This window comes from Cololabis saira, chromosome 4, assembly GCF_033807715.1.
Source record: "Cololabis saira isolate AMF1-May2022 chromosome 4, fColSai1.1, whole genome shotgun sequence".
NCBI classification, from domain to species: domain Eukaryota; kingdom Metazoa; phylum Chordata; class Actinopteri; order Beloniformes; family Belonidae; genus Cololabis; species Cololabis saira.
In genome coordinates, this window is record NC_084590.1 from 42,812,916 (window position 1) to 42,834,325 (window position 21,410).

The window sequence follows — 21,410 nt, forward strand, 5'->3', positions numbered from 1 at the left end:
GTTGAAGGTTAGCGAGCAGGGAGAACTAATTCAGACTCCTGTTCTAGGCAACAATATAAAAAATTATATTGATTATCTTTGAGTGCGATGACCCATTTATTTATAATTCTTTGCTCACCTTAGCACAGGTAGAGAGTTTGAGTTATATATCATCAAGGTTTCATTCATCACAAAGAGAAACTTACCTATATGCATTTCCAGTGCTATGCACCACCCACTGGTTCGAAAACAGAAAAATGACATATACACTGATATAATAAAGAAGCAAAAAATAAAACAAACAAAAAGTTCTACTATGGCTGCAACATCATTTATCCAAAAAACCCTCAAGTATTCTAAATATAGCAGTAAACATCTGCCCGATTAAATGGGGATTTCTTACCATGTTGTAATGTAATGCAATGTGTCACCTATGCTTGATTTAAAATTTGTTCATGCACATTTTACTAATGGAGAGCACATCTTATGTGGATGGCTTTGTTAACATATATATATTTTTTTTTTTTCTTGATTATCCTATACTGACTAACTTGCACTACTGGCAAGTTCAAATTTGAGAATTACAGGTATCTTATCTCATTAGCTAATTTGTTTGATCTCACCTTCTTCCACCAGTGTCATAGACGACTCCACCGTCTCCAACATAGAGGAGCTGTTCCTGGCAGCAGAGCAGCTGCCAACCATCACCCAAGCTCTCCAGGACCTGGGCCACTTTGCAATGGCCAATAAGCTAACAACAATCGCCTTGACAGATGAGCAGGTGGCGTCTGTCAAGGCCACATTTAAATGTGTTATCTGCAGAGGTGTGTAAGATAAAACATAAAAGAGGTTGTTTAAGATTTTGGCAAATTATTCTATTACAATAACCTCTATATCCAAATTGCGAATTTCCCCATTGTGGGACTAAAGAAGGAATATCTTATCTTATCTTATCTATAGTCACATGAGTAGGTTAATTTCCTGTAATTATCAGTATGTGTTGTTGTGTTCACTAAGCAGCTCACGTCTCAGTCTGTTGTTAAAACAACAGACTGATAATTAAAGTGTCTGTTGTACCTACTCATATAACAATAGGGATTAAGGGGATAAATGAATTTCCTATATTTTGAGGCATCCCTGCATGAATTTGTGTATTGTCTATGAAATATGTAATAAGCCCTGTAATGCAATAACGAGATTTCAGTGAATATTGACATGAAGATACTGATATACAATTTTCATGCTTCTTGCAGATCCAATGAAGGAGCCTGTAGTGGGCGCATGCTGCCGCAGCCTCATTGGTTGCAGAACATGTGTTGATGAGTGGCTGAATCATGAGCCCAGTTGCCCCAAATGCAGGGATGGGGAATTTCGGGTGAAAAGCTTCATCCTGACCGGCATTGAAGACACTCTGAATATTTTCAAAGACACTATTAGGGGATAAATAGTTTTTTCTTACATTTTTTTGGTTCATAATAGTTCATGTTTTATTTGGTTGTTTGGTTATTTTTGTTAATCTGTTAAGTTTATTCGTGTTCATATTAATAAATTAGAATTTGTTTGCACTCTTTTGTTTACTGAGTACTCTGTTTCCTGAGTGGTGTGTTTGGGTTGAAGTGCTAGTTGTATTGGTTTAACACATCCCACGCACACATACTGTACATACAGTTTTGTTTAAACACATTCAAACCATTGAAATGATTCTCTACTTTGTCAATACACCTGCAACCTTTTGGCTGTTTTCAAATTGGCAAAATGTAAGGTCACATTACAGGGTCGGACATATTAACGTTATGTCAGGGTGTATTTTACTGCAATCTGTACCAATCCACGGGCCGGCCCAACTGTGAGGAGGACCACCGCATTATCGGTCCAGAGTCCTGGCGAAGAACAGACACCAAACTGAAGACCTACCACTCTTGTATGGAGAGCCTGCTGGCATACGGTATGGCAGTATGGTATGGGACCTGCACTGAGGCCACCAGGAAGAGACTTCAGGGGGGAATCAAAGCAGCACAGAAGATTGTCGGGTGGCCTCTCCCCTCCCTGTCGAACTTTGGCACCTCCCGCTGCCTCAGCAGGGCACAGAATATCATTTAGGACGGACAGATCACATCTAGGTTCTGAAATGTTTGACCTGTTGCCCTCTGGCAGATGCTACAGGTGCATCACAGCACTCACAAACAGACTTAAAAACAGTTACTTCCCCAGAGCTATAATCACCCTCATCTCTAATATGCACTGACACAAATGTACACACACGTGCAATATATTGAACTGTGAATGCTGCTAAAATTATGTCTGAGTGAGGTTTATTGCTTTGTATTTATGTTTTTGCACTTTAAAGCCTCCAGAGATGCATAGCGGTAATAAAGACTATTCTATTGTCGTCTATTCTGAGCAGCCTAGTCTGGCTTAAAAACGAGCACATACAAAATGACAAAAACATATTACGCCTGTATCAGACTCATTTACTCAGACACTGTTGATCGATCCTCGTGCCCTGACACTGATCAGCTGTGTATCCCCTCTCTACCTGTCTACAATCCCCTGTCTACCTGTCTGTCTATAAACTATGCCATGTATTTCCTTCCTCAGCATTGCAACATAACAAACTGTGATATGAATCAATCCGAAATAATGAGAGATTAATCAAGAAAACCTTGCAAATTCATGCAAAAAAAATGTCATGGAAATGCTACTTCTCTGGCAGTCTAATACAACGTTGACCATTGTTAACATGCATAAACTAAACTTCGGTAGGCTATCTCTGTGGCATCTGCCCCAGAGAGCGGCATCAGCCGTGGCATCTCTGTGGCAGCCTGATCAGCTGTATCACCTGTCTACCTGTCACTAATCATCACGTGTCTACCTATCACTAATCATCACATGTCTACCTGTCACTAATCATCACCTGTCTACCTGTCACTAATCATCACCTGTCTACCTGTCACTAATCATCACGTGTCTACCTATCACTAATCATCACATGTCTACCTGTCACTAATCATCACCTGTCTACCTGTCACTAATCATCACGTGTCTACCTATCACTAATCATCACATGTCTACCTGTCACTAATCATCACGTGTCTACCTATCACTAATCATCACCTGTCTACCTGTCACTAATCATAACATGTCTACCTGTCACTAATCATCACCTGTCTACCTATCACTAATCATCACCTGTCTACCTGTCAGTAATCATGACACACACCCACATTCACGCAAACACACAACAGTTGTAATGTTATGTTGTGACGTCGTGCTACTGTTAAACTGTAGCATTTTTGAGTGGACTTCCTCTTGAGTACAGCACATACACAATGAATGGGAAAGCCGGCGGCAGCCGCCGCTGTGGTCGCCATGACAACGGAGCAAACTGTGGCAGTGAGCATTAAACAATTTAAAACTATACAAACATCATAAAACAACTAAGCAATAGTATCATGCTCACAGGTTAAGTCTATAAAGCCATATAAGGCTGTATACTAAGATATTATCAGGCATCAGAATGGCTTGTCCTAAAAAAAGAGGAAAATTCTCGATGTGGATAAGTGAGGGCGCAACGAGCCCGAACCCTCTAGGGGGGTCCGGGGGCATGCCCCCCCGTAAAATTTTGAAAAATAGACTCAAAATGATGCATTCTGGTGGTCTCAAAGCTCCATAATCACATCTTTTATCAATGCAAGAATACGCACAAAAAATCAGAATTTTTGCAAAGAATGATGCATTTTGATAACATAATAACACGCATTCATCATCATGGGTAATTCTTCATGCATGAATAAATCTTGAAATGAAGATAATTATATCTTAAACTTCTAAAATGGCCAGAATCCCCCTTTCCCACCGAAAAAACTAGGGATGCACCGAAATGAAAATTGGAGGCCGAACCTGAAGCCGAATAAAATTTAAAGACTTGGCTGAATACTGAGTACCGAATAGCCTACGGAATGCGGTTGTTCACAGTTTTTCATTTATTTTGCCATTTTTTTCACAATTGCATAGATAATAACAACAAAAACAGTAAACTAATGAGTTGAGCCACTGTCAAGCAGCTGGCGATGCGGTTGCTTAAATTGACCAAAAGGTGGCTCTCTAACATCACAGTTTGTGTACTGTGCGTGACTCTGACGCTGGTTAGTAATTAAGGAGTTAAAACTCACTCGCCACTTAGGGGACTCAGTAGCCAGCAGAAACGGCAGTAGGAGCATTTATTACATTTATTAACTGTAGTACCGCTATTATGAGAGGTTATTTCTCACAGTATTAGCCTAAAGGGACTTAAGTCTGATTTATGGTCCCGCGTTACACCAACGCAGAGCCTACGGCGTAGGGTACGCGACGGTACGCACCGTACTGCGCGCGTCGCCTCGTAGCCTACGCCGTAGGCTCTGCGTCGATTTAACGCAGAACCATAATTCAGGCTTCACTCACTGCAGCAACGTGTTGCCTCCAGTCATTTCAATGAGAAGCACACCGCAAAACTGCATTGCATATTCAGCGCAGCACAGAGGCTCCCAAATGGAAATGATTTTTGATTTCTGAATGAATGGATAGTCGCTTATTTTTTGCATATTATTTTTTTCTTTTCTGGCCTGGCGCATCGCGTTTTCGAGTCCGTTGTTTGGGGATTTTCTTTTTTTTTTTCCCCGTTCCGTGGAAGCCGCGGAAAGTTTTTGCTGAGACCAAAATCTGCGGAATTCCGCGGATCCGCTGAAGATTCTGATGCCTGTATTATAAATATAATATGTACGAAAATAAGTTTGTATTATTTTGACGGTATTACACTGTACTTCCGCTTCCGGTCTGTCTGCCGTCATATTCATACAAAAATTAAAAAAGGAATTTACAAAAACTAAATTTCGGCCGTTATTTGATTTGGTTGTTTGGTTTTTTCAGAAACGGTTTTCCCGTTTTGAATTTAAAAGGAAAAAATTAAAATGGGGGCGCTGTTTCGGGTCCGTGTACCTTCCGTTCATTCTATTTCCAATTTTGAAACGCAAATCAAAAAACAAATTTAGGGCCATTTTTTCTATTTCCATTTCTGAAACAAAATTCGGACAACCAATTTAATGAAGTTTTTAAAAAAACTATTGCATTTTCTGACCCCAAATTTAGTTTTTGGGGAAAGGCCTCGAATTTCTGTATTTCCATTTTCAATTTTTACGCTTTTCAGTCTGTGGCCCGGAAATAAAATAAATAACCGCGCGGATTGATCCACATGTGGCAGGACACGCAGGAAGCAGCGCGGACTGCGCGGTAGCCAATTAACTTCAGTGTGGTGTCGGTCTGCATCCTTATCCTCGTGTCGGTGCGGTAACAAATCATCGTGCACAATGGACTCGAGTTATATTCTTTTTAAAGGAAACAAAAGGCTAACGCTTAAGGAGGACGACATGATTGGAGATAAAATCGCCAGAATATTCCAGGTAAGTAACACTTTTTTTGTTTGCTTGGAGAACATGCTAAGGATGCATAGCAGGTCCGGGTATCATCGGACCCGGTTTATAAAGCACACAGCTAGCCGACTCATTAAGGCTCCTCAATGTAAGATAATTGAACATTAAAAACAATAACTAATTTTCAATTATCTTACATTGAGGAGCCTTAATGAGGCTTATAGTATAAGCCTATTTACAAAATAAAGTGCTGTGCGTGCGTGCGTGCGTGCGTGCGTGCGTGCGTGCGTGCGTGCGTGCGTGCGCGCGCGCCGGGGGATGCTATAGTGAAACGACTTTGAAACTATCGTGAGGGCAAATTAAACTGTTGAGTTTTAACATTAATGTGAAACCCTGCTGAAGCAACATGTTGTTCTCTAGACATTCCTGTGTGCGTGTGTGTGTGAGAGAGAGAGAGAGAGACGATGGGGTGTGTGTGTTTGTGTGTGTGTGTGTGTGTGTGTGTGTGTGTGTGTGTGTGTGTGTGTGTGTGTGTGTGTGTGTGTGTGTGTGTGTGAGCTGGGGGGGAACAATAGAATATTATAATAATAGAATAGCAATAAATGTAATTAACATTTAGCTGATGCTTTTCTTTCAAAGGTATATGCTCCTAGCCTGTATATAACTGATGATGACAATGTGGCGATATTCCCGGGATCAGCTGGACATTTCAGCTGCTTGGACCTGAGACCTCGTGGCCACTATGAGGTTCATGGGGATGATATTGGTCTACCAGTCGCTGAGCAGACTCATCCATTGTCAGGCCAGAACCGTTTCCAGTTCCAGCGTACAGCACAGCCCACTGCTGCTCTAGGGTCACCTGCTCAGGCCATGGCTCCCACTCCCCCCCGAGCAAGCATGAGTAACACCTTCCAAAGGTACCTCCAGTCATCAGTTCACAGCCCCTACAATTGACTAGCAAGCTACATATGAATAAATCAACATAATTGTATTTGTTTTCGTAATTCTTAAGATCCTTTGTAACCAAGATAATTTAAAAACTTGAATCAATTGTAATTGGATCAATTGTAATGTAGACTTTGTGTTTGAGATGGAATTAATTGATTTGACTTGATGTAAACCACTCCCACAACAATCTTTCTAGCCTAAGCCTTAGAGGTTAAAGGAAAATAATAAAATATACATTATATCCACAACCAACTTGTCTTTATTTGAAATGTTCATGCATATTGTTGCATAATGTTTATCAGATACAACAATGCATCCTGAAAAGGTACAAAGTTATAGTTTACCACATTGTTAATTCAAACTGAAATATCAGGGTACTCCTCAGCAAAATGTTGTTCTGCTGATATTTTGTCCTCCTCAGTTGAGAAGGGGTCAGTTCCAAAGCAGGAGACTCTAGTCAGTGAAGAGCCAACATCCTGCTGGTACATGTCTGCTGCTTGGGAGGCATGTGGCAACAACTCCTCTCCTACTTTTTTTGGACATCCTCCTCCTGCCAAACGATTGGGTGTTCCTTTGCCTGTGAAGCAAAGCATAGGTCACAAAATGGCAGCTACTGTTTGAATTCACTGTCAACTTTAAAATGAAGAAAAAGTTCACAAAAAAGGACTGGACTGGATTGTGTGATGTTTTTTTATGTAACTCACCTGGGATTCTGTGTGCATTCCATGCAAGTACAGCTCTTTTTATGCCAATCTTGCACAGCTCAGCAGTAAGGTTAGATGTACAGTATCTGGTGACGTTGTCGTCCATGTTGAGGACTTCCTGATCCTGCAGCTGCACGAGGGCCTCCTTCAATGGGTAATTTACCCGGTTGTTGATCTCTACCCACATTCGCTCTACTGTATGATTCTGTAGACAAGAAAAGGGTAGTTTTTTTTTTAACTTAAAAAGGTGGATAATATAAAACCAACACTCAAAAAAATCCCCACTCAATTTAGTCTGCAAAATCAATATGGTGAGAGGAAACAGGATTATATCAGATGTAAAAAAGTTAAGACAATATAAAGAGGGTTGATTGGGAGTCCAAGGAGCAGGACCATTGATGTGTACGGGTACCTACAAGCACATTTTGTACATTAAGGACCTCACCTTTGTTGACTGAGTTTGCAGATATGGTTGCCTTTGCAAGTTGTGTCTGTGGTTAGACAGCATCTCCTGCATGTAGAGGCACAAGTAAAATTCCCGGCCATGGTCCACCCTGACCTGGTCCCACATCCCATATTCAAGAACTGCTGATCTATAAAATAGTGAAACATGACTCAATCAAATGTTGACTCATCAAATGTTAAGTCTGCAATGTAGGATAGACCAAGAATATTGCAATGTACTAGGGCATTGTGTGCACAATTACAGGTGAAACTCAATAAATTAGAATAAATATATGCTAATTTATTGAGATGACATACCTAAATAAATTGTGCAACAGAAGCCTGCAGATGACTATAGATGTGATTTATTGTTCTCAAATTTGTAGTGGAACTGTGTGAGGCTTCAGGCTATATCCTTATTGTATTTCCCAGCTAATAAATCACATCTATAGTCAAAGTTGCATAAAAAGGATTCAGAAATCCGAGAAAGGGGGTATTGAAGCCAAAAAAAGGTTGAGAAGCACTGTACTAACCTGTAAACATCTTCATAGATTGTGAGGTTATTTTTGACAGGCATGGTTGCATGGGCAACAACCTTACTGCTGTACCCATCTATTGCGAGAACATGTGTCACTCCAAACATGACCAATTTCTCGTTCTGGTCGATGTGGACTTTGTGTCCCATGTATGCAGCACTGTAGGGGACGGGGTTAAGGTTACGTGCGCCCTTTGGGAGAAAAAGTAAGTAAAAGTCAGCTAGTAAAATACATTATACCATATACTACAACATTAAAGGCTTGCAAAAGATACTTACACGTTTGCGCATTTCGTGATAGGGACAATGAGTTGTTCTCAAAATCTTCCCCACTCGGCGTTCACCAGCAACCACTCCCATCGCAGACAGATACCCGGTCATCATCTTTCGGCCATATGTTGACCCTGTCTGATGAATCAATATAAGGCGTGACATGTAGGCCTAGTCTACATGAAATATAAAATATAAAACAGAGGTGGGTAGAGTAGCCAAAAATTGTAAGATTATTGTTACTTCAGAATAATATGACTCAATTAGAAGTAAAAATTAGTCATCCAAATAATACTTGAGTAAGAGTAAAAAAGTACTTGGTTAAAAAACTACTCAAGTACTGAGTAACTGTTGAGTAATGTCTGATTTATTTGTGAAGATGTAGCGTGGTGCAGAAGGAAACTGTCCTCCACTACATATTTAATTTAAAGTTTTTAATTTGTTCTTGAAAGAGCAAATATCACGGTTTACAACCATCAAAGTTCGCTACAAAACAGGTAACTTTCTCCTCGAGTCCGTACTCTTCCTCTCCCGAGTCTTCACGCCAGACTTCCGTCGTTCCTCCACGCTCCGTGGAGCGTCTGCGCCCCCTACTGGTGAGACTTGGACATGGCGCACGGCGGACAAAACTACATTTTTTAACAATAAACCAAACCTCTTACTTAGCAGAAAACACTCAGAAAACATCACCTGAACTGGACCTGAGCTGCATCAAACAAAATGCAAATTAAACAAGCAAATATTATAACTGTGGCATATCCTTCCCCTGATTACTCTGTGTGCCACACTCTCCCCCTCAATAATAAATGTCTCCGGACATTTCAGTTATCCAAAGTGTACTTTCCCAACACATTGAATTTCACTGAATTCACTGAAACAATGGTATTACTTATTTCAAAATGGCACTTGACATTCAATTCAATTAGGACCCATTTATCAAAGTATTTGGCACATTTAAACCTATACCATTACACATCAGTTACTGTACTCTGGATCCCAATCAGATCAACTCTCCAATTTAACAGAACTCATATCGGCCTCACTTCTTTTAGTCTGTTACCAGTCTCTTCATTTGTTACAGTATCAGTTCAATATGTTCTCCCAGAATTGTATTTTTTTTTTTTTTTTCCCCACATTAAACAGTCCATACAATCCCACCACTCTATTTCCCAGAGTCCATTTTTTTTTTCTCTTAATGAGAACAATGTGAGTCTAATGTGAGTTCAACCCATTATCTCAATGTCTGGTGATGTCCACGGTCGCCACATGACCGGTGGTCCACAGGCTGATGACATACTCACGACGTGCAGGCTCTCGGCACCAGCTTCCACCCACGTCGGCTCACCCAAGGCGTCGTAAGTCAGCATTCTGGAACGGTGCCTGTGTCGCCGCGGATAGCTGGATGCTGGCGGAGGGTCGGGATTATCTTCCTCTGATGACTCTAGCACCCTTTCCCCAGGCTCTGCAGTGTCGTTCTCACCATCTTCATCAGCTGTGATGTCTCTATCATCAGTCTCTGCAGCCACTGCCTCTTCAAGACCTGGTACTCGGCCTTGCCCCATCAAAGCTGGTGCAAATGGCTCTGCGTCTGGATTCAAATCTGCCGCCCTCTGACTTACTTCTTGGTTGTACGGGAAACGACACACCAGCTCAATTTCATCACTATTTTCACTGTCTGAGTCTTCCACTGATTTGTTGATTTGGTGCTGCCTTGTTCTTGTCCGTGTCTGTATTTTCCTCTCTTGTTTTGCAGGGGCTGGTTCTGCTTTCTCCAAGGGCAGACTGTCACAAGGGAGTAAGAGGTTCCTGTGCAACACACGACTTTTACCTCCTCCCTCTGGTGCTACTTCATACACTGGACTGTCACTGCTCCTTCTCTTCACCACCACATGCACTTTACTTTCCCAGTAGGACCGCAGTTTACCAGGGCCGCCTCTTTCTGACAGGTTACGCACAAGCACCCGTCCACCAGGTTGTAGGTCGGCTCCATGTATTCTTTTGTCATAGCCTTTCTTGCCCCGTAGAGCTTCTCGGGCCGCTGTTTTGGATGCGATCTCATACGCTTGTCGCATTCTGTTTTGCCAGTTTTGCACATATTCAGAGTAAGTCTCTCTTGCCTCTCTGGGCTGTAGGTTGAAAAGCAGGTCTACTGGTAAGCGGGGGGACCTTCCGAAGAGTAAGTAGTAGGGGGAGAACCCTGTGACCCCACTGCGAGTGCAGTTGTATGCATGCACCATTTTTGTTAATGAGCTCTTCCAGTCAGTCTTTTGTTCACTTGTGAGGGTGCGGAGCATTGATAATATTGTTCTATTGAACCGTTCACACTTCCCGTTGCCTTGGGGGTGATAACAAGTTGTGTGGGACCCTCGCACACCACAGCTCTTTTGTAGTTGGTCCATCAGCTGATTTTGAAATTCTCTCCCCATGTCATGGTGAATTCTCTCTGGAAATCCGACGCGTAGTGCAAAATCATTGAAAAGTTTGTCAACAACAGTTTTGGCAGACTTGTTTTTCGTGGCGTAAGCTTGAGCAAAACCAGTGAAATGGTCTATCACAATCAGAATGTACTCGAACCCCTGTTTGCACGTCTCCAAGTGTAGAAAGTCAATGCATACTAGTTCACCCGGGCGTGTTGTGACAATGGTTGTCATGGCAGCCCTGGTTGCTTTGTGGGGTCGCTTTGCTTTGAGACACTCACACTCCTGGGTTACAAAGTGTTCTATGTCAGAGTACATACGTGTCCAATAGAATCGGTCCTGGATCAGGTTCAAAGTCCTCTCGACCCCGAGATGTCCCATTTCTCTGTGAAGCTCGTGGAACACTGTTTGGTGATGCTCTTTTGGGAGGACAAGCTGTTGTTTATCTCCTGCTTTCCTGTAAAGGATTCCATCATCATTCACATACAACTTTGTCCACTGTCTCATTAACACTCTGACGTCAGCCGGCTCCGCTTTAAGAGCTCTCCTGGACAGGTGCTGATTCTCCCTCTTGTATCGTAGGACTTGGCCTATGACAGGGTCTCTTTCCTGACTGTCTCGTATCTGTTCGGTTGTCAGGGGCTTAGCTCGGGGGGGGGCCGTCGCATCTCTCACTAAGTCTACTGCCTCTATGGGGACTGTTGCTGCCCAGACTGAGGGGGTGTCTCCCTGTACACTGATTCCCTGCACTGCTGCACTGAAAACTTCCTGACCCACTTCTTCTATACACTGTGCCATGTACTCACTTATGTCCAATGGCATCCGGGATAAGCCATCCGCATCTGCGTTACTCTTTCCTGGTCTATATTTAATAGAAAAGTCAAATTCAGACAGTTCACCCACCCACCTATGACCTGTAGCATTAAGCTTGGCTGTTGCGAGGATATAGGTTAGGGGATTATTATCTGTATACACTACGAAGTGTGGGGCGTGGTACAGATAATCTCGAAAACGTTCACATATTGCCCATTTAAGTGCTAGAAACTCTAATTTCCCCGAATGCATGTGATAGTTCTTTTCAGGTGGTGTGAGAGTTCTGGAACCATAGCCTATAACTATCATCTTGCTGTTCTGTCTCTGATAAAGTACCGCTCCCAAGCCCTCCTGAGAGGCATCTGTGTGGAGGACGAATGGTTGGGTCATATCTGGGTATCCCAGAATGGGAGGCTCTATCAGCTTGTCTATGAGAGTGTTCAATGTCTTTTGGTTACTGTCTGTCCACTGTATCGGAGTGTTAGGTGGGAGGTTACCTGTTTTCCTAGTGGTGACCTTGATCTTCTCTCTGTTCCTTTGATCAGATGGTGTGGAGAGCAGCTGGTAGAGGGGCTGGGCTATTCTGGAGAAGTTTGGGATGTACGTTCGGTAATATGAGAGAAATCCCATCACTCTTCTCAGCTCTCCCACTGTTGTTGGTGCTTTCTCCTTTAAGGCTTGGACTGGGGCCACTTCAGCTGGGTCCATGGTGTAGCCTTCTCCCGACACCAACCGTCCCAGAAATCTCACTTTCCTCTTCAACACCTCACACTTGCGGGGGCTGAGTTTAACCCCGTGCTTCTGATATCTCTGTAATACAGTTCTCAGGTTCTCAATGTGGTCCTCAAAGCTCGGGCTATGGACCAGATTGTCATCCAGATACGGTTGACACATGACATCTCTCAAACCATGTAAACAGCTTTCCATGTTCCTCTGGAATTCTGCAGGCGCTGCACTCAGCCCAAATGGGATTCGGACCCACTGGTACAGGCCCCAGGGGGTTATGAAAGCTGTCAGGGGCTGGCTTTCCTTGTCCAGGAATCCCTGGTGATACGCCTTCCCCTGGTCCAGTACAGAGAACCAAGAACTACCAGTGAGAGAGTCAAGCATGTCCTGTATTCTGGGGATGGGGTGGCGATCAGGGACTGACTTTTTGTTCAGCTCTCTGTAGTCACAACACAGTCTTAGAGTCCCATCTTTCTTTCGCACGCACACGACCGGTGAGGCGTACGGGGAGCGTGAAGGAGTAATCCAGCCTCGGTTCAACAAATCCTGAATATACTCTTTGACTTCCTGGTGCAATGGTTTTGGGACCGCCATGTACGTTTTCCTTACTGGAGTGGTGTCATGCAGCGTGATGTGGAGTTTCAGTGAGGGGATTGAGCCGATGTCCTCATCATTGTACGCAAAGGCGTGACACTCCTCTCTCAGCAGCTGTTTCGTAATCCTCCTTTGCTCATCATTTAGGTGACTAAGGTCGACCGAAGGGTCCCACCAGGCTGGTTTCTGTGTTTTTGAGTTGTCACCGTCTGGGGCTGATACTGTGTTAATCAGTGGCTTTAATTCCTCTCCTCCGTTCATCTGCTTAACGCTGGCCGTGTAAGCAGTCTTGACTGTTTGTAGGTGGCCCAGAACGGTGCGCTGGGGCAGGGTTACACTGTGTTTGTTTGTGTTTGCGATGGGGACTGGTACATAATCTGACCTTTTACTGGGGACACTGACTAGACCCTCCTCTATCATTACACCATCTGGTAGTGTCGGCTCTTCACTAGGGACTAGGAGCAGGTCTTCACCATGATACTGAGCCCCAGTGTTGGCGTTAACATACACTGTGGTGACTTGTTCAGCGGCTAGAGTGAATGTTCTTTTTCCTGTGTGTACAATTCCTACATCTTCCTCACTAGCAGGTGCATGGATCAGTTGAAACACTGCTCGTGCTGTTTTAGCTGTTATCTGAAAGGCTTGACACATAGTGTGGATAGTCTCTGTATTTGCAGCCTGGCTGCCCTCTCCTGTTATTTCCTCTATCACATTATAGCCAATTATGGGCTCTGCTGCCACCTGTGGGTCACTCGACACTAAAATAGGTACTAAGATTGGCTCTGTCGTGGCGGAATCTCTTCCTAGTCTAAATTCTACCTCCACCCAGCCCATGAAGGGGATTTCAGTCTGATTCGCTGCCACTCCCACCAGAACGTCCGAGTCTAACAAGTCACTAATAGGTCGCACCGTGCTGTGTGGTAAGTGCAGCTTTCTCCATTCCTCATTGATGATGGTCGCCTGAGCACCTGAGTCCCATAACGCTACTACTGGAACTGTATCCAGTATGCAATGGACGGTGTGTCTCTTTGCAATCAACTTTATGAGTCGTTCCTTACGTCGTGGTGGAAGGTAGTTGACTGATGAGGTTTTAAACAGTGTGTGAGGTGGGACAGGTTTCTGCATACTGAGACTGGATGATTCACGGGCTACCGAGGGTCCCAGCTCGGCAGCCCGGTCTCGTTTCCCTGCTGCTCTCTGGTCCGTCGACATCCCCTGGAGAGATGACCTTCTTGCCCACACTTAAAGCAATGTCTACAAGAGTCACCTATCTGAGCTTCCTGACACGCCCTACAACCCCTGGGCCGACTACGGCTGGGTGCGAATGTTTTCTCTGTTAGCCTGGCTTTTGTGGCCTCCACTGTCTGTAACAACAGCTTTTTCATTTCTACAACCTCAGCCCTGAGTACTTCTATTGGGTCTGTCTCTGTGTTGGGTCCCAGACATTTCTTACTCTTCCCCCCTGCTTCACGGTTTGTGTCAACTGCTGCCACCGAGGTGCCAAGTGGATACCCCTCAGCCTGCACTTCACTGATTTTTGGAGGCTTATTTATGACTGTCTTTCTCAACTTTTGTTGTCTTTCCTGTTCTAGGTTTGCAGCCTCACTAATCCGCTCAATTAACACCTCATCTGTGACAGTACGGTTACTGAGATACGGCTTGAGCTGGAACTTAACCGCATCACTGTAAAGACCGGTCTCTATTGAGCGGAGGAATTTTCTCTGAATCAGTTCGGGGCTAAACTGCTCACCTTCCTCACCCGCATCATCATCACTGGAAATTCTCATTAACTTCTCTTTCAGTTCTATTGCTCTGAACAGGAAATTCTGTGCTGACTCTTTCGAATCCTGCGTCATGTTCATCAGGCGATGCAATAGGTCAGAAGGAGAGTCTACCTTGTAATGGCCCTTAAGTATGGTCTTGAGGGTCTGCAGCGTCACGTCTCGCTTGATTTCCAGCATCTCCCGCAGATGAAGACCTGGGCTCACAGCACGTGTGACAGCTTCAACGATCTCCCATTCTCCATGTCCTTTACGCTGTCCAGCCTCTATCTGGTTTATGAGGCTCGTATAGGACAATTTGTCCTTTTGGCCGGCTTCACCAATCTGTCCAATGATCCTGAACTCCCGCCTCAACGTTACCTCTGGCAGTCTGGTTTGTGTTGTGGTGGCAGTCCTTGTGTCCTCTCCCTTTGCAGTCCTAATGGCGGGCACGGTGTCTCCTCCTTTTGCTTGTGTTTTTCCCTTTATCTTCTCCTCCAAAGCCCCAATTTCCTCTTCCATCTGCTGTTGTAATTTCTGGTAGTGCATTTTCAAGTTTTCTAACTCACTTTTTTCCTGAATTACAATCTCAGCCTCAGTTTCCCCCTGTTCTTGCTTCAGAGAGGCCAGATAGGACAGTACACGCTGCAGATACTGCTGGTATGACTCTGTGGACTCTTCACCCTCCTCTATTTCATCTAATGTTGTCTCCACCAACCTGATGAGGGCGCGTCTTGGTCTTTTGACAAAACCCTCGACCGGTGCATTACACTTTAGATGCTCACATAGGGAAATGAGATCCGTCATTGCCAGCTCCAGAATTATCCTGCTTACTTCATCCCTTGCTTCCTCCATGGTCCTCTGCTGCTCTGTTCTTCTTTTCTTTTATGCGACTGGGCCGTGGGCTGAATCAACCATCCTCTGCTACCAAAATATGTAGCGTGGTGCAGAAGGAAACTGTCCTCCACTACATATTTAATTTAAAGTTTTTAATTTGTTCTTGAAAGAGCAAATATCACGGTTTACAACCATCAAAGTTCGCTACAAAACAGGTAACTTTCTCCTCGAGTCCGTACTCTTCCTCTCCCGAGTCTTCACGCCAGACTTCCGTCGTTCCTCCACGCTCCGTGGAGCGTCTGCGCCCCCTACTGGTGAGACTTGGACATGGCGCACGGCGGACAAAACTACATTTTTTAACAATAAACCAAACCTCTTACTTAGCAGAAAACACTCAGAAAACATCACCTGAACTGGACCTGAGCTGCATCAAACAAAATGCAAATTAAACAAGCAAATATTATAACTGTGGCATATCCTTCCCCTGATTACTCTGTGTGCCACAAAGACATTTAATCAGACAAAAATACAAAATTATAATCTTCAGGTAAATTCAAGTCCCTCCAATCAAAAAAATAATAGAATAAATAAAAGTGAAACATAAATTAAATATTTACAAACTAAATTACGGCACAAGAAACACAAATTTGATTGGTGAAACACAGTCACGTGGTAGAACCTTTGGCGGAAGTCCCTCTCTCTGACAAAATAAAACTTTAAATAGATGCATAGGGGGGAAAATATTATTATGATGCATAGAATACTGAACGGGTAAACGGGTAGAATAAGAGTATATTCTTCTCCATAAATATACTCAAGTAAAAGTTAAAAGTATGGAGATGATCGGAGTAAATGTAACTCGTTACTACCCACCTCTGTAAATCGAAGAAAACCAAAATAACCTACCTGATTTATTGCTCTGCTGATAGCGACCTCCAATTTTGTGTCGGATACATGTCCCCTCCTGGAAATGTTGTGATGTGCACAAAATCTCCTGACACTCATTTCAGAACATCCTTGCTGCACACCTAATTGTAATAAGTTCGTCGAAATGTCCGCGTGCGAGAGATTTTGCGAGATCATTTCTCTTATTAAATTCCCATAAGGCTCGAGGGACACCATCTCGTCGTCTTCTGCCTCCTGTCATCCGAATCTGCTACTGTTGTGCTGAAGACGCGCTAATCACGGAAAAAAGGATAAAATACTGCTTCCGGTTCACCTTGTAATAATACAGATGTTAAAAAATCCCCGCATTTTTGCATTTTGGATTAACATATATTGGATTCTTCGTGTTTATCTGGGAATGTAAAAATCAATAATAGGAAAACACAAAATCCATTTTTATGGCTATATTTTAATGGAAAACGGCTCTTCTTTGTGTTTTTTAAAACCTGCTACATATATTGAAAAAAGAAAAATGCCTTTTTTTTCGTTTTCCGATTTGCGTTTCAAAATTGGAAATAGAATGAACGGAAGGTACACGGACCCACACGGATTCACAGGACTGAATTTGATTTTAATATTTAATTGGTCGAGTTTACGTGACCCGGAAATGGCTCTGTACGGGGCAGTTCGGGTAACCATGGCTACCATGGCGGCGCTGGAACAACAGGTTAAGGATAATTTTTTAAAGATTGATTAAGGACTTGTTCCACAGCAGTTTGACGCACAAACACATTTCCTGCATGTTGCAGCAGATGGATCTCCTGCAAGGCTCAGAAATGATCGTCAGAAGATTCTGTGCTCGGCATTATCTGAGGAGAAAAAGTCATATATCAGACGCAGAGCTGGAGAGCGCTTTGATTCAATCTATTTATGAGTTAAGTTTTTATTCAGATGTCCACAGTATATTGCAAATATTATATATTATATAGCAAACACTGACAGTAAATGTGTAATCCCGTGACAGACGGGACCATCATATGGCCGAAAGAAGAGAAGTGTTCAGAACAGCGCACAGAGCGCACACTAGAGGCTGATTTATGGTTCCGCGTTACAGCCTGTCCTAACTGCATGCGAGCGTCCGACTGTCGCGCTGAACTGCTTGGCATCGGACGCGCTCTGTCCACACTGAACGCGTTATCGGCCCCGACGTTCTACCACATTCTTTTGATTGACAGCTGAGACTCGCCTTTTAAAAGGCTGATTTATGGTTCCGCGTTACACCAACGCAGACCTTACGGCGTAGGGTACGCGGCGCACTCACCGAACGGGGCGCGTCGCCGCGTACCCTTGCTATATAATATATAATATTTGCAATATACTGTGGACATCTGAATAAAAACTTACCTCATAAATAGATTGAATCAAAGCGCTCTCCAGCTCTGCGTCTTTTTCTCCTCAGATAATGCCGAGCACAGAATCTTCTGACGATCATTTCTGAGCCTTGCAGGAGATCCATCTGCTGCAAAGTGCAGGAAATGTGTTTGTGCGTCAAACCGCTGTGGAACGAGTCCTTAATCAATCTTTAAAAAATTATCCTTAATGTGTTGTCCATGGTAGCCATGGTTACCCGAACTGCCGCCTACCGTGGATGTAGAACCGCCGGGTCACGTAAACCCATCCATCCATCCATTATCTTACCCGCTTTATCCCTTGCGGGGTCACGGGGGTCTGCTGGAGCCTATCCCAGCTCATTTCAGGTGAGAGGCAGGGGTTACACCCTGGACAGGTCACCAGTCCATCACAGGGCCACATATAAACACACAAACCACGCTCACACCTACGGGCAATTTTAGAATCATCAATTAACCTAATATGCATGTTTTTGGACTGTGGGAGGAAGCCGGAGTACCCGGAGAGAACCCACGCAAGCACGGGGAGAACATGCAAACTCCACACAGAAAGGCCCCTGCCGGGCCTGGGAGTCGAACCGGGGACCTTCTTGCTGTGAGGCAACAGTGCTAACCACTAAGCCACCGTGCTGCTCACGTAAACCCGAAATATTAAAATCAAATTCAGTCCTGTGGCCCGTTTTTCTATTTCGTATTTTTGATGTGTGCCTAAAATTGAAATATAAAAAACCAGACGGTTTTCCGTTTTTTGTGTTATAATAAAAAAACAAATAACAAAATAACCAGTCACTTTTTCATGTTTTGGTTTTTGATTGGCAATTGAAAATGGAAAGAACGAATGATACACAGATTCAGATTGTTTAGAAGGTTCTTATTTTGTTTGTTGGTTGTTTTTTTTGTTTTGTTTTTGGCTTTTTTTAAAGTGTTTAATCAAGTAAAGTATTTTTTTTTAAGTGTTTAAACAGGAGCGAGGAAACCGGAGCGACCGGAGAAAACCCACCCAACACGGGGAGAACTCGACTCCACCCAGAACCAGAACCAGGGTGGACCTGTTTCTGTGAGGGGGTGTTATGTGTGTCCAGGTATGGGTTTCTTCACACCTAGGCGTTAATGCTGCTGTCTTCTCCCCCTCTCCTTCCTCTTGGTTCCCTCCTCCACAGGCTGGCAGTCAGTTAGCAATCAGGAGGTTGGGGATAAAGCAAGACGCGAGAGCCTGCACAGGAAGAGGCCTGACGCGAGAGGTCTGCAGCCTGGCTTGCTTTAGGATAAAGACACAATAGATACCTGGAGTCCCTCTGAAGAGTACTAGGCCTACATGAACACATCAATCTATGTACATTTGTTCAGAGACTTAAAAACTCATGCATAACATTTATATAAGGTAAATGCTTTATTTTTTTTTCCATTTCTATTGTATTAAATTATTCGACTTTTGTCTTCAAAGACATTAAGATCTTAAGAGGCCAATTAGGTTAACTATGCTTAAATACGAAATTGTCAACATTTAGGGAGGACAGGAAAAGATAAAACTACATTCTATTGAAATGCAATAACTCACCTGTGATCTTCATCGTATAACAAAAGCAAATAAATACATATATAATAATTAATATACTATATAAATATATAATATATTTAATGCAATAAGGAAAACAGATAAAAGTACACAAATAAAAAAAAAAAAACACAAAATCACTTGGTTCTATTCAGCTTTTTATTACACAACCCATCCTATTACCCTACTCCTTCACTTGAGCTTCGTAGGTAGGTTGAGTAGGTTGAGTATCCTCTGTTATCAACAATCTCCCCACAAAATACCCACATGTCTTCAACACTTTCGAATTTGAATTTGGAATTGTCCAGGATGTCTCTTTCTCCTGTTCATCAAGCTGGCCAAATTCTGCATCATCCCAAAACCTTCGGTACTCCCCCAGAACCTCTTCCACTTGTTCCTCTCCCATGGTGAGGACTATTGGAAACTCCACCACCCCTGAAAACAAATTTTGGTTGGTTTCAACCCACTCTGCGGCCTTTTTGCAGTGGTATCCTGGCCGCCACTTCATCCTATGAAAAAGATAGAAAAAAAAGGTAGTTTTGCTATAGCAAAACTGCTGTACAAACTCTGTTATTCTCATGGAAATAACAATGCATATAAATTAGAAAAATTAGACTTCAAATAGAACTTTTTGCAAAGAATAACTTAGTTTAAAACAGAGAATCATGCATACCACATCCATTGGCATCTCGACGGCTCTTTCAGTGCAAGATTACTCGCTCTCAGATTGCTGACGCTTTGAATCAGGTTGTGGCTGCTCCTCTGTCTAAAAGGTGTGTGGGGTGGGAGCTGAGGGTGAGGAACACACAAATCTTTTTATTCAATATTCAAAATAATGCAATGACTATAGCTGGCGTTGTAAGGACAACATGTTGATGCATCAAAATACTGATGAATATGCACACCCAACATTGTTCATTCCAGCTTTCTCTAATACTTCGACTAGTATAACATGAGCCCTTCTTCCAATGGGTGAGAAATCACTGGTGGCACCTCATCTCGCACACCCTTTGCAATGTCTGTCCAGTGGGCAAACACTTTGCCATAGCTCAAATAAAAAGAAAAACAAATATGCTCATAAATGTGCTGTTAATATTTTCAACACAATTAAATGTCAATTTTTTGTGCTCTTACCTTCCAAAGCTGGCATGTCCACCTGAAAAGAATTTTTATAAGAATCGCAACGCTTTTTAAAGGAGCATGAGGTTCTTTTTAAGAAATGAGACTCATTAGCGCCACCCTTCGCCACGACGGTCGTCGGGGGTACTGCAGCCAACAGCGAAGCCGGCACGGGAGAACGGGGAGAACGCGCATGCAGCGTCATTTGACGTCACATCCGCAGGACAGCGCGGGAAATTCCGGTCACCATTGCAGCACATTTTGCAGCACACAGCCTGTTCAAGGCAACGGAGAGATAGGCTAGAGGGCTCATTCGTTTTGGTTTGGAACGCTTCATCTGACATTATTACTAGAAAACTTAAAACGTATACGATTTTTTTCCATAAATCCTGCCTCATGCTCCTTTAAATACATACCAGTTGCTGTTGGGAGGAATGCATGTGTAATGTCCAACTCAACTACAACAAATCGGACATGCTCATCATCGGCCCCAAATCCCTCACCAAAACCGCTCACAACTTCACCCTCCCCATTTAGTAAGGGAAGCGTCTGAAAATCTGGGAACTAAATCGTTACCAAGAAATCTCTTCACCAATGTGTTTCTAAAGGTGTCTAATAACATGTCCTAAAAAGTTGAAATTCAACTCCTGGGGGAAACCTCATAAAAAACTACCCAAAGTCAGGGTACCAATAACCGATTTTTGAAAAATCGAAAATGCTTAATTTGGCCTTAATCAACTTGTGAGGGGTCAAACTAGGGGTTTTTTATGATTCTGAGTTCATTTATAGCATTTGTTTTTCACTACAACAATTCCTTAGTGGAAAAACTGCCACACCATTTTTTGCATTTACATAAGATTGCATTTATTACAATTCGTTTCACACGAGCCTTCTCTGTTGCTGCCCCCAAGTTGTGGAACATTTTACCTCTCCACATCAGACAGGCCTCCTCACTGTCTGCTTTTAAAACTGACCTCAAGACCCATTTTTACGCATTGGCTTTTAAC

At 43.1% G+C, this 21,410-nt stretch overlaps 1 pseudogene; it reads right to left on the minus strand.

Moving 5' to 3' along the window:
- Positions 1 to 6,607: 6,607 nt before the first annotated feature.
- LOC133442575 (uncharacterized) lies at positions 6,608 to 16,557 on the minus strand (annotated as a pseudogene).
- Between the last annotated feature and the right edge of the window lie 4,853 nt (positions 16,558 to 21,410).